General features: G+C 43.0%; 1 protein-coding gene across 2 annotated transcripts in view; it reads left to right on the forward strand.

Moving 5' to 3' along the window:
- Window positions 1–1,308: 1,308 nt before the first annotated feature.
- Window positions 1,309–14,000, forward strand: part of sh3bp4 (SH3-domain binding protein 4) — a 32,893-nt gene continuing 20,201 nt past the window's right edge. Inside the window, exon 1 of one of the 2 annotated variants that reach the window (XM_056289761.1) lies at window positions 1,309–1,409. The gene's annotated coding sequence lies outside the window, so the exon portion shown is untranslated. The remainder of the gene's footprint in view (window positions 1,410–14,000) is intronic. The other variant, XM_056289762.1, reaches the window with a different exon arrangement.

Genomic DNA, 14,000 nt, shown 5'->3' on the forward strand with positions numbered 1-14,000 from the left:
AAGCAATTAAAGGTATCCTAGCACAAAACTATATGGTATTGCATTGTGTATCTTAGACAGTTAAAGTTGTTTGTGCAATACATAATTATATCATAAAGTGGGCAACATTTAGTTGCCCACATCCTGGCTTGCATCCAGGGGTACTTGTGTTGAGCTGTACGCTCTTTCTGAAAAGACTTAACTTGTAAGGTTAGGACTAAGCTAGCCTGGCCTGACGGAAGTGAGAAACTCCTATAGTGCTCTGACTGGTGCTAGCTAAATCTGGTCAGACATATCCTGCCCTTTCTTATCTGGCCATGTAGTGTTACAAGTTTCAACATCCCCCAAGCAACACTAGGACATTTTCAGTAGGGATAATGATGACAAAACTTTTATTGTACTCTCTTCAAGGCATGTTTGACTCTTTCTGTCAGCAATATCAAACATTGCAAAGGATATGTAGCTATTTTAGTTTTAACCACAGTGTACTTGCCGGTTTGTCAAATGGTCACAGAGAAAGCCTTTTTTTACAAATATGATTCATAGTTTGTGGAGACTTAGCAACTCTCGTATCAACGGCTTTAATGGGCCCAGTCAGTTTTTCTAAATCAGAATACTTTATTCATCCCTGCGGGGGAATTGGGTAAACCTACAGCATATTGCTGTTTTACAGTACCTCTGAATAAATTGGGTTTGTTTAACTTGTTATTACAATTAAGACCACAAAGTCAGCTGATCTTGACAATTTCAGATGGAGCTTTTGTCTGAAGACTTCTCCGTTTCCCCAAATCACCATCATGCAATTCATGAAATCCCCATTAAGGAATTCTATTATACTGTTTTGGGGGGGAGTACAGTCATCTAAAGACCAGCCCACCAGAATAACGATCGGTTTCTTCATAACATATTTCTCTCTCATTATCAGACTTGGGCAATGGGAGCCCTCAGCCAGACCCTACACCTCGGAGCAGGATCTGGCTAGCGGGACTGGAGGTCTAACCTGTTGGTGAAAAGGTCAGTTCCATAACGTGAGGAAACAGTGATGAAGAGCGCAGCTTTATCTATTGATCCTGAATCAAGCTGTCAAAACAAAATACACATTACATGGCAAGTACGTGGCTGTTCACCGTCAGACATGCACGGCCTTTCATTCCTCTGTAGATGAATTAAAATATCCTGTACGCGGGTGAGACTGTGACGAGATACGTTTTGCCGGTGGACGGATGACGCGTGGACTCGGTAACGTGAAACTCGGTTCAGGGCTCGGAGGTCTAGGCCCCGCCCCCTCCCCAGTGACGTCAGGGAGGGTCTCCTCCCTGCCGTCGGATCCGGGGAGCCAGCGATGAGAAGTAGCGGGGAGCTGCGGGGAACTGCGCCCGCCTCACAAGCTCACTCCGTCGGGTAGAATTAGCGGCGAACGTGGGTTCAAGGTGAGTTACGGTCTTTCCGGCGTTGTTCGTGTGGGCTACTCGTCATAAAACACGCTCCCTTTTTTTTGGTTGTTGTTACCTATGAAAGTGCTTTCGCTTCTCACGAACAGTCGCCCCACCTGGGAGTAGGGTACTAAGTAGGTTACTAAGACTCATATATATATGTATTTTTTTAACTTTTCTTTTTGGTGGACATGCGAAGGAGGTGATGCGTTCGGCGCTAAATGAGCTGGTTGGGGGCACCGGAGGGGGGGGGGGGAGCAGCCGCGGTCAACATTTGGATTTAGTCAGTCTCGGTCCTGAAAAACCTTGCTCCCCTTTTTTCTTCTTTCTCTTTCCTTCGTGCTAACTAGTTGTTGCAGGATTTAAAGTCACAGACGCAACTTAACTGTACTGTGCTGTACGCGGTGCCCTGTACTATACTGTTAACTGCAACGTGTTGTTTTGACGCGACACCAAGTCTTCTGTGTACGCCGCTCCAAGTACGGGAGGGGAAAATGGCAACGTCTTCCCATGTGTTGACATTCGTTGCCATCCATTTTTTTGGGGGGGTTTTTTGTGTTTAATAAAAAACATCTTTTCTCTCCTCTGATTTCTCGCATCACGCTGACCCGCGGACGGGGGCGGTGCTTGAGACCGAGCGTGACTGAGATGGTTCAAATGAGCAGCCCTGTTTCATTCCGTTTGCTCCAGCCCTGCCCGCGCTGCCCGGTCACGCTCCGCAGAAAAGCTGCGATTCTGTGCCAGCGACCCGAGTCTTTGCAGAGTCTCTTCAAACCAGTATTTATTTTTTAAAAAAAAATTTTTTTTATACTAAAGCTATTCCGCTAAACCGGGCCTGTGCCGTGTTAATGGGCAAACGTTTGTCACCGACGTCGGCCCATGTATGGTCACGTTCTTGCACGCAACTGTGCGATGCCTCTGGTGTTATACGTTACCGAGAGTGTGATGTGGAAAACGCCGGAATCCCCCCCCTCTCCCCCTCCCATACTTTCACGTTGACCTTTTAACTTTGACAACCCAGTGAACTTTGCCTAAAAATGAAGTTGAGCAATGTTTACTCTGGTCAGCTAACATACACGAGGCAGGCGTTGCCTTCTTTTGACATTTACGACCAGGGAAAATTATTAATTGGATGACCATTAAGAGAGAGAGAGAGGGAGAGAGAGAGGGGGGGGGTCACCCCTATCTGTAACCACAGCCTTCTTTCTTACTTTGAACATATTGATCAGTGTGTGCATATCATAGCTTCACCATGTTTGGCTGAGCAAGCTTAGATTTTCTAAGATGTCTTCTAGAAGTGATGTGAATGTGATCCCCTCTGCTTGCATGTTTTCATAGTCGATCCCAATGAGTATTGCGCATCCAAAACTGTGACCAGATGTGAGCTGTAACGAACACAAAGAAAAAGAAACCTTTATGGCGCCACACCTGAATAATTTCCTTATTGTGATCTGATCAGCGGCGTCTCCACCACAACCAGCCCTAATCATGGAGGTGGATCACCAATATGCGTTTTGCTCCAGTATGCGGCCGTCTCTCACGTCCAAGTTGTGAAGAGAGCGATGACCAAGATGGCCCAGATTGATATGCGTGTCCGTAAGCACGTCGGTCGAGGGTGATGGACTCTATATCTAATGCGGCGTCTGCTAGAATGCCATTTCTGTCAGTCCCCTCGCTGTCATATGCACTTTCTATCAGGCTGGACACTTGATCACAATTGAAGTCACTCTACAGCTAAAGCTATTTTTCACCCCCTGTTTACAGAAGAACCCAATCCCGGGTTACAGCTAGACTTCAATAGTGTTCATTGTGTGAATGAATGTGCATGTGATTCCAGATAAGCTTTTCTCCCAGCGTGAACGTGCGTCTCCTGGTGTGCCATGTCGTCAGGGTGCGGGTCCAGCTGATTACAATGTGCATAATGACAGAGAGGGCACTGGCACGGCTGGCATCAGACAGGCAGCTGCTCTGGCCCCCCTTCTCGGCCACCCCCCCCCCCATCCAGCCTCTCTTTATCAGGGATGGAGCGATTATACTAGGTGTGACTCATCTTGGAGATTGGTCCACCCGACACCCCCCCCCTCCATTTTAACCCCTCTCACGCTAGGCGTCAGCTGGGGCTGAACGTGTGTTTTGTTTAAGGCCCGTGGTTGTATTAATATCAGTGGAATATACCCTTTTATCAGCTTCATTTGCATCCCACTGTTTGATCCATGGGAACATTGCGTGACAAACTCATCACGTTCCACGTTTTGTTTGAAAATGAGGATCAGACCAGGTTGATCTAAGAGAGAGCCTCAGCATGGAGTGTCTATCTATCTATCTATCTATCTATCTATCTATCTATCTATCTATCTATCTATCTATCTATCTATCTATCTATCTATCTATCTATCTATCTATCTATCTATCTATCTATCTATCTATCTATCTATCTATCTATCTATCTATCTATCTATCTATCTATCTATCTATCTATCTATCTATCTATCTATCTATCTATCTATCTATCTATCTATCTATCTATCTATCTATCTATCTATCTATCTATCTATCTATCTATCTATCTATCTATCTATATACATGTATGTGTGTATGTGTATGTGTGTGTGTGTGTGTGTGTGTGTGTGTGTGTGTTTGGACGGTAGGAGGATTCCAGGATGATAGATTCCCATTTTAGTTCTATTGTTGTTATTGTCGCAGTGCCATTGTTCTCCTGGTCTGCAACAGAATTGGCAACAATGAACGAAGTCTTAACAAAATCCCAGATAAAGACCCAGATTGACAGTTGAACATGTCCTCTAGCCTCCTCTTTGTTATTAAAAGAATGATAAGTTCTCCTCTCTTCTCCTCCTTCACTTGAATAATGCATGATTTCATTTGGACCCGGGCATTCCACGCATTCCTTTCCACTTTATCCCTGTAGCCATTTTTACTTGGGATATTTATATTATGAGGTAAGGAGTGAACTAGAGTGATGGCTGAAGCCAGCACAACACTAATAGATTTTTTTTGCCCCCTCTTTCTCTTCTCCCTTTGCTCCTTTTTTAATCTCATATACACCCATCCAGAACATGTCTGGTCTTGCTGGAAGTGCACTATTCCCCATTTCAGAACTGATACGCTCCACAGCTGAAATTCTTGTATAAGCAAGATTCAACCTGTGCTTAAACCAATTAACCGTTGCATTTCCCATGCTGATGGTGCTAGAGGTGTGTGCAGGCAACACCTCGTGGGTTTTTGCATGTAGTAGTTACCAATCAACAATATGTCCCCTTTCGGATGGTTCACTTGTCAGTCAACATACTGTACGTTCACTGCTACACATAATGTTGTTTTTTTTGTTTTGTCTATCTGTATCGTATGGAGCTTTTTAAGTCAGTCTGGCAAATGGGTATATGAATCTTAGCCAATCAAGAACTTGTTAAGATGCAGTCTGGACAGCTGTGACAGCCAGAGGACTGTGAAGTCAGGTTGTGATATTCTGTATATCTGCACAGGTTCTGAGGAGCAATTCTAGGGTTGACTACCTTCACCAATACAAACTGGCAATATTAATCAGTTATTAATGATTTATTCATCCACTGAAATAGCGTCTCACGACTGCGTGAAGAAAAGTCCATGAGATGAAACAGTTGAAACAGTTTTACTTACACACAGTTGAACTATCTCAGAAATGTGTTTAGTCTGATTTAGAAGTCTACTGCTTCCACTATTTCAGAAGTTTCACTCATTAATAATCGCCGCTGGCTTATGTACCCTAGCTGCGAGGATGGAACAAGTTGGCGTTAAGCGCAAATTTGATCAGCCTTGACAGTTAAGCCTAGCTTTTGAATTATCTCAGAACTGTAGTTGGAAAATCTTCCCTCCCTCAGCAACAGTTTTATATGATAATGGTGCACACAGAGGCTCGTTCTGCCTTCCCCCAGGACAAGAGATATAGCTGAGACCAGAGCGGTGTTGACTTAGTATGAGGGAGCGCTTGTTTTCTCACTCCGATATTGGCTTCCCTGAGAACAACACAGCTGGGTCACCCACATTTTCTGGCAAATTCACAAGCAATTTCAAGGTCCCAGTCCTCCCACCAGGGTGATGCTTTGTAACCAGGGTTACTGAACGCACACATCACCATGCTCCACCGGTGACCATTTAGGCATTGTTCCTCCCTCCCGGGAATCACAAGAAATGAGAACAATGCGTTGAAGGCAGTCGGCTGAAGGATGTGAGGGAGGCAGGGGAAGTCAGGAGAGATCTGGCTGCCTCTCATCACAAAGGCATTTCCTCCTTGTTTCTGCTGCTCGCTCACTTCCTGCTCAGGAGCAGTTCTCCTTAAACTCAGCAAAACTCTGCCGCTGCATTGGCAGCCGGAGACAATGTGCTACATGAAGCAAGGTTGTCAATATCCCTTGTTTAAATTGCTGAGGATGCAAATGACATTGTTTGTCCGTGGCCTCGTGCACATAAGTGGTGGTTGCTACGGCCTGTGCCTCATTAACAGTCATATTTACAAGTACTTGCCTCTGTCCAGATGTAAAGATGCACACAACGTGGATATGTGTTTGCCGATATACACAATGGAGACTGGACACGATGAACACGAAACGTGCTGTTCATTTTACAGCTAGTGTGAACATTTGTACTCGAGCAAGTAAAAGATCAACATCCAGTTCAAGGTGAGGTCAAAAACAATGTGCATCTTCAGTTGCAGTTTGCAAGGAATTCCCATTTGAACTAGTTTTTAAAAGTTGCCCAGCGGTCTTGTCTTTTACATGGGATATATCATGATTTATCTGTGATAAATTAGATAGGACTGCCAATCGGGTATTTATAAACATGTAAGTGCAGCCCTGTAAACCGTTGTATCAGTGTCATCTGTTAATTGGATCCATGGCCCATAGTATCCTCATAGGGGGAAAACAACTGTTGGCATTGTGATCTGCATCCAATTGTATGCATAACTTTACACAATACGTCACATGGTAAATGTATGCAACCATTATTATAATAGAGCTACCTCATTACATTACATTAATTAAATGTACTAAATGTACAACACAATTATGATGTACTGCAGTTGTAAAAAAAAGCAGTGTTGTGTTTCACCGGGTAGGCTGTAGGGAAGACATAATCTGGCATGTGGCTCTTACAGAAACCATTTGTGTATTGCAAAGGGAGCAGGCACCTATTTCCTTAATTTTCTATTCTTAATTTTCACTTTTAAATGCCGACCTATTCGTTTTTCTATTATACCATTAAAACATTGCTGTTCTGTAGTATTTAATGAGATCCCTGCAAGAAACCCACCCAGTCAAATGGTTCTATTAGCCAACTGGTGCTGGTTCTAATTGATGGCAGCTGAACGCTGCAAAACAGTTGTTAGAAAGCTGCACTTGGCTAGTTATAGTGAAGCTTTGATCCCATTTCGCAGCATATGTCGAACGATATATAAGCCATGTCTTTTCCACATTTATTTCGCTTTATTTAACACATGGCACCCCTTGTAAGGAAGCCTCAGGGAAATTGGCTTTTTCACTCGTTTTTATTTGGACCTGTTGAATTTAGGAGTATTCATCCAAATAGCCTACCGCGTAGACTGAAAACTGTTTAGTATGTCCTATTTTCATTTGGACACCTCGTATAATTGTGAAGGATGTTAAAACAGGGTGATAGCATCATAAAGGGAGAAAAACACATAGCCTTAAAAATAATTCAATTCAATTCGATTTATTTTCATGAAAAACAATGTGCAGGCACACGTGTGAAACGAAATGAGGGATTTCTGACATCAGTTTTTGTGTACATTTTATTTTTCTTATTAATTTGAACATGTTTTTTGGGGTCGGTATTTAATCTAAAGAAGTACATCATTACCTTGGCAAGTCATTTTTCGATCCTTCAGAATAGCGGTTTAACATTCTGTCCAAGAGACGATATTGAGTTCTCTCACTTTTGTGAGATGAATGTGAGCACCTGCTGGTGCCCTATCAGCTGATAAGGGGCTTTGTGTTTTCCCTGTCGCTCAGTAATAAAAGCTATTTGGCATCAGCCTATTCCTAAGGGACATTACCACGTCAGGAAGTGAATTGCTGAATAAAAGGAGTGGCATGGATGACAGTTTCATAGTGTACTTCCTCTGCAGGGACTGCTAACAGAAAGGGCAATCTTTAAGAGGGCTTGTTCTCCCATGGCACTAAATGGAAGTGGGATAATCGGCTTATTGTGCCAGAGTTCAGTTACTTGCCCCTGCTGTTGCAGCCAGTATGGCAATATAGCAACCGTACGTGGTAAGCCAAGGCCTAAACATGGAATTAAGAGGAAAATGCACTGTGAAAATTGCCACGATGGGTTGTAATTTCATATCCATTGCCTGGGTTTGTTTTGTTATGGTCCTATTGGCGGTAGCGCATCATGGGGTTTCAGTCAGGGCCTTCAGTAATGAACTGCACCCCCCGCCCCTGCCCCCAGCACCACACACACACACACACACACACACACACACACACACACACACACACACACACACACACACACACACACACACACACACACACACACACACACACACACACACATTTCCCGTATTGGTGCAGATAAAGCCAACTCAGCCACATACAAAATACATTATCATGCACTATACACTGGATCAACACCAGCAAGACAGCTGATCTTGAACAACAACAACGCACACCACTGTGCACTATAGCACTATTGCAGCATCACCATCAGATTTTCCGTTATGTCTCTCAGCAACCAAATTGCTCATGCACACCACATGGCACAAAAACCACTAGAAAAGTGCACTCAGTAGAGTTCAGATCTCCACCAGGCGTATCTCTCCTTCTCCAGTGCCCAGATTTGGTGACAGACCACCCCTTTTTTTCACCTTCCGGGAGAAGGGGCCCTTATTAAAAGACTTAAGATGTGTTTAACTGTCGTGGTTTTCATGATATAAAATGAATGTAGGCGAATGACTTCAATTCATTCTAAAGCAATACAACAACGGTACGAAAACATAGCTCAGCCATGGGGAATATTTTATTGTAGCTACTGAGGTGATTTCCAGCTGTGACTGTGATTATTCCTACTCTTTAAATTGTGTCTTTATAGTGTAGTTTCAACACAGAAGTCTATGGCACCTTCGCGTCTAATCCCTCTCACGATGTCAGTTAAACAAACATGGCGGCGAGGTAAATAAAGCAAATTGGTTCATCCGGTGCTCCTCCAGCTCCCATGTGCTGAGATCAGCGGTGAATTATTTGCTGATTTGCGAAATACTGTCAACATCTCGTTTACGGTCAACACTCATACATGAATACATAATGAGCACTGTCGCCGCCCAGTCTAAATGAACCGCGCGCATGCGTGCAGCGAGGTCGAGCGAGCTAGAGAGTGAGTGAAGAGAGGGAACGGCGATAGCTAGAACAAACGTTTTCTGAGGATTTTTAATCACAGCAACCACAAGAGGTTCTTGTTCATAAAGTCATAACTGTGCTCAAAAACAAATGTAGGCTGATATATAGGTCCAGTAGTTTGCGAGATTAGCCACAGACAGACACACACGCGTGACCAAACGCATACTGCCTGGCGGAGAGAACAAACAAGTTTCCACAGATGATATAGTGTTCACCAGCCACTCACACAACTTCAACAAATTCAATAAAGTATAGCCACAATATTATCATTGCACCGCCTTCAATTTAATAAGAAAATTGTGCACACCAACCTGGAGTTGAAGTTCCACCTCACTTGAGAGACTCGTGGCAGCCTTCTCTTGCAAAAGTCATCCAGTGATTTAGTCCATTTGGGTGAACGTGTAAAAAATCAATCCTACCAGAGTCACAAAAAAGATGAAGTAGATTGGCAGCAAGATCGCCAGTAGCTGTGAATGTAGTGCCTATTGCGCTTAGTTTGCTCACAACCCGCCAAAGGCTCAAGCTCAAAGTTGATGACAACACTGGGGCTAGTACCCATACATCGCAGGGCCCTGGGGTGCTCTGTCATTACACATATACATTTGATTGGCTGATGATAGGGTCACTCAAAGTTGTAATCAGTTTGCAGCTTTGGGCTTCAAGGAAAGGCTAGCAGTACCACTAGTGCTGGTCCAAGGAGCTGTAATTTATTTAGATGACGTAGGAAATCAGACCCAGGAGAAAACAAGTAATTGCATTCAGACACATTTCTGGTACACTTCAATTTAACTATGAAAAACCAATTATGATTTTGATTTTGACAGGGCCAGCAGAGAAGGCACTGATGGCTTTGACAGCCCATCACTGCCTATTGGTCTCATCTACCATCAAGTCACTTGCAGCTACAGCATAACCACTTCACATATTTTTCTTTCTCTCGCTCTCGCTCTCCCTTTCCTCTTCTCCCCCGCCATCCCTCCTTTCTTATATATCTTTCTAGCTAGATATCGCTCACCCTCAGTCCAACCCTTCTCCCTTTATAGACACCATGACAGGCAGACTAATCAGCAGTCTGGGATAATTTTAGGTTTACAGGGCTGACAATAGGCCTATACTGGTATACAGTACCACAAATAAGCGCAGTGAACGAAAGCATCGGCTAACTTTATCTCACATAGAGAACAGCCACAGGCAGTTCACTAAAGGTCATTGGACTGTCTAGCCTGTCACTAAATGTGCTCGATAAATAATTTAGTATTTTCATAATTCTGTGTCTGTTTACAAAGAGCCAAGTAATGTTTCACAGTGAGTTTAAAGTAAGATAGCCTTCAGTAAGTGTAAGTAAGTTAAACTGACCACCCACCAGAGTTGAGTCATTCTTTATCGTGTATAAAAACAGCTGGAGATAGAGCCAACACGTTCATTAATGGCATTGCAAAAGTTGTGTTACTAGTGAATAGTCCTACATTGTTCCACTGAGAAACTTCATAATGCAGCCGGCCATGATAACAAAACGAAGATAGTTTTCTGAGTCTATGTAGCTAGAAAGGCCACATCTTGGCACTGGGAGAGCGACATTAGCATTTTAAGAGTGAAGCAGCATTAACATTATGTTGCCGTGTTATTACAGCACGAAAGGGAGTACCTATGTTCGGGCCAAGGGCAATCATTTCTGACAATTCCCTTAGCTAATGCATTAAATAGCATTAGCTTTTATTTCATCTCACTATGCCAACCTCGTTAGCTGTGGTAATGGCTTAGTGGCTAACTTTAGAGTAAATGAGATCAAATATGATATTTCTACTGTACAATGTCAAAAGAAAAGTCGGTACTGGCCTCTCCCAGCATACTATCATCAGGCAAAGTCTGACTGTGTTTCATTGTGGTGGGGAATTTTTTTCAAGTTCTGATGCCAAAAGTCTCCACCCACTATTGTCTGTGGAGGTGCTGTGGCGGAGGTTAAACACTCTAGGGTGCTCAGGAAAAGAGGAGAGCACTAGTTTGGATAGCTGCTGCAGACCACCCAGGTTTTACATCCAGGCAGATGGACACAAACCACACTGACCATTCCTCACCCTCCCTTCTGCACCTAATCCACTTCAAAGGGATGGGGGCCAGAAGTCCTGCCGTGAAAGGAGGAGACGGGAACACCTGTCAGCCAGGCCATAGCCAGTGGACTGGCAGCACTGATTTAATTTAATGTGTTTGTTTCCTTTTGATTTATTTGACCTCTCTTACCACGAATACAGAAAGATTGCCACTAATGTCTAGTAATTGGATTTTACACAATTATTGTTCATTCATTCGTTCAGCTTTTTGTGGCAGGGAGGTGGGACGGGAGCCTAATGCCCAGTTCACGCTACAGATCTTGGCTCGGCGCGCAGCCACTATTTGTGAACTGTTCACAGACGTGACCCGAGAGGCTGCTAGATATCCGAATTTGTCGGGAAGTCCAAATCCTGTAGTGGGAAACGTTTTGTGACCAGGTTGTGACTGGCAATTAGGGGTGTGCCACCGACAACATCAACAGGCATGGCGACAAGGAAATCAGCCCAGAACTTGAAGCGCTTGTTTCTGGCAGACATCCACTTTTGGAAGGAAAAAAAACATGTCTGGCGCAATTGTATTGCGTCACTTCCTGTCACTTCTTGTGTGTGTTTTCGTGACAAAACGTAGTTTGGACACTAAACAGATTCGTCGGTGATTCCTCCCTCCTAGTGATAGGTTTTGTATTGTTCGACCCCCCTGCAGTGGCGCTCCCAAGGGGTGGCCAGGGGTGGCCACGGCCACCCTGATACTATCCCTGGCCCCCCCGCTGGCCCCCCCAGCCACGAGATGCATATGCAGAATATGCTTCTGATTATGCAGAATATGCTTCTGATTATGCATAATATGCTTCTATCTGATATTTTACATTAGGTGCTGTTCATTTAAATCAATAATGTATATTTTTCTTAACTCTCATATTGACAGTTTTCCACTAGCCTATACAGTATACTACAACAGCAGCATAGAATTCCCGAAACTCAGTCATGGCTTTTGGTTTTGGTGTGCCACCCCAAGATTTTCAGTGGCCCCATTTGGCCACCCCTATGAAAAATGTCTGGGGGCGCCACTGCCCCCCTGTCGCCACTAAGTCATCTATTTGGAAAACCACAACGACTTCAAGATTCCCGATTACAAGTTGTGTAGTGTGAACAGCATAGCAATCTGACAACTTTGAAAGTCAAGTAGTGTGAACTTGGCATAACTCAGTATATTCTGGGGTGTAGGCGAGGAAGACACCATGGACGACTCGTCATTCCACTGCAGGGCCCGCAGTTATTACATGAGTTTTATTTAATGTAGTGCTGGGCGATATTGACAAAATCCAATATCACGATATTTTTGACCGAATACCTCGATATCGATATTTTGATGATATTGTAGAGCTGATTATTGGTGCTCTCATAAAATATTTACACGATGACATTTTTGATAAAACACCCATTAGTAATGTGGATATTATGTCCAGACAAGTAGACAAATATTATAATGACTAGAACAGGCTATTGAGTTCAGAAAATTGCATCTCTAATGTAATGCTACCTTTATTTTAACGATATCCAAAATCCAAGATGATATCCTTTTATATAACGATATCGATATAATATCATTTAATGCGCAGCCTTCATTTAGTTAGAGAATGACATTACCTCTGAAGCGCTTTGTTATTTGGCTCTGTTTACTTGCTTGCTACTGGCCTCATTGAATCACTTATTCGCCAGTACAAGTATGTCAGAAGAAGACTATCATCAATCCCTCTCCTCTGAGCTTAAAGTGTCATGAATTATAAATGGAAAGTGAAAAATCTTGTAGTGGTTTGTTGGCACCTCATGAACGAGAGAGTCCCACTGACCCACATCTGCCATTGGCAGTATAATCTTTTGTAGTACTCTTATTTACATTGACATAGATGCAATGCATATGTCTCGCCATCTTCAAAAGGATCAGAAAAAAGGAGACAGTAAAGCAGAGCAAATCAACCTTGGGTGAATGAGAGAAAAAGCATGTGTCAGCCCCAATGTAATTTACCAATGAGACTATATGAGGTGTAGTCTGGGAAATATGCTGTCACTTTTCCACACGCTGCAGGAAGTGCCTGGATTAGGGCTGAGTGAAGTACCATATTTTGTATTACCCCAGTATGGACCCACAGAAAATCATTTAAGGCTTTGTATGTTGCTTTTTTATTTTATTTTTTTAGTTATTTATCAGTGAATGTTCTCATTCATCCAGGTCATGGTTATCCAAAGGAAATGAATCAAGTGCAACTGGACTTGGTATATATCCATGAAGACGTTTCGCCTCTCATCCAAGATGCTTCATCAGTTCGTGCCTTTCTGACTAGACCAAGCTAGTCTGACTGGCTGGTGATGAAACTCAGATATTTATCTTCTTTGGAGTTATTTATCCTATAGCTCTGATAACGACTCCAAAGAGGATAAATATTGAGTTTCATCACCAGCCAGTCAGACTAGCTTGGTCTAGTCAGAAAGGCATGAACTGATGAAGAGTCTTGGATGAGAGGCGAAACGTCTTCACGGATATATACCAAGTCCAGTTGTGCTTCATTCAATTACTTTGGATTTAGTTATTTAGTTACCAGATTTCAAATAATCAACTAAATGTATTTATATGGAAAGAAAAATCTAGTTTTTCTTCCTAGTTATCACTCTTGGTATTGGGACCCAAAGATGCTGGGGGTTTGAACCTAAGATGTACACTCTATTGTGTTGAAAAGTGTGTGAGCATTTGTCATACCTCTTCATTTATGTCAGACAGTCAAAATATTTTTACAAAATTATTTCTCACACTGCTAATCCCCAGTATGTCTGGTTTTGATGGTTCTGTAGTCCAGAGCAACGCTCCCCAGTGGGAACTGGAGGATCAAAGTTATTTAGATGAGCTCAAGTACACACATTCACACACACCCAGACAGGCGCACACACAGTTAACCCTTTCAGACTAGCCTTTACAGTCTAGGTTTTTTGGTTGTTTTTTTTTTTTTTGACCAGTAACACTTTCTGGAAACCTAACAGGCAAGAAAAAAAAAATCTCCCAAATTAAAACATTCTGAAAACCTGACATTTCAGTGAGAGTGTGAAAGTGAAATGCATGACCAACATGTTTTAGG

Source organism: Lampris incognitus, chromosome 11, assembly GCF_029633865.1.
Source record: "Lampris incognitus isolate fLamInc1 chromosome 11, fLamInc1.hap2, whole genome shotgun sequence".
NCBI lineage: Eukaryota > Metazoa > Chordata > Actinopteri > Lampriformes > Lampridae > Lampris > Lampris incognitus.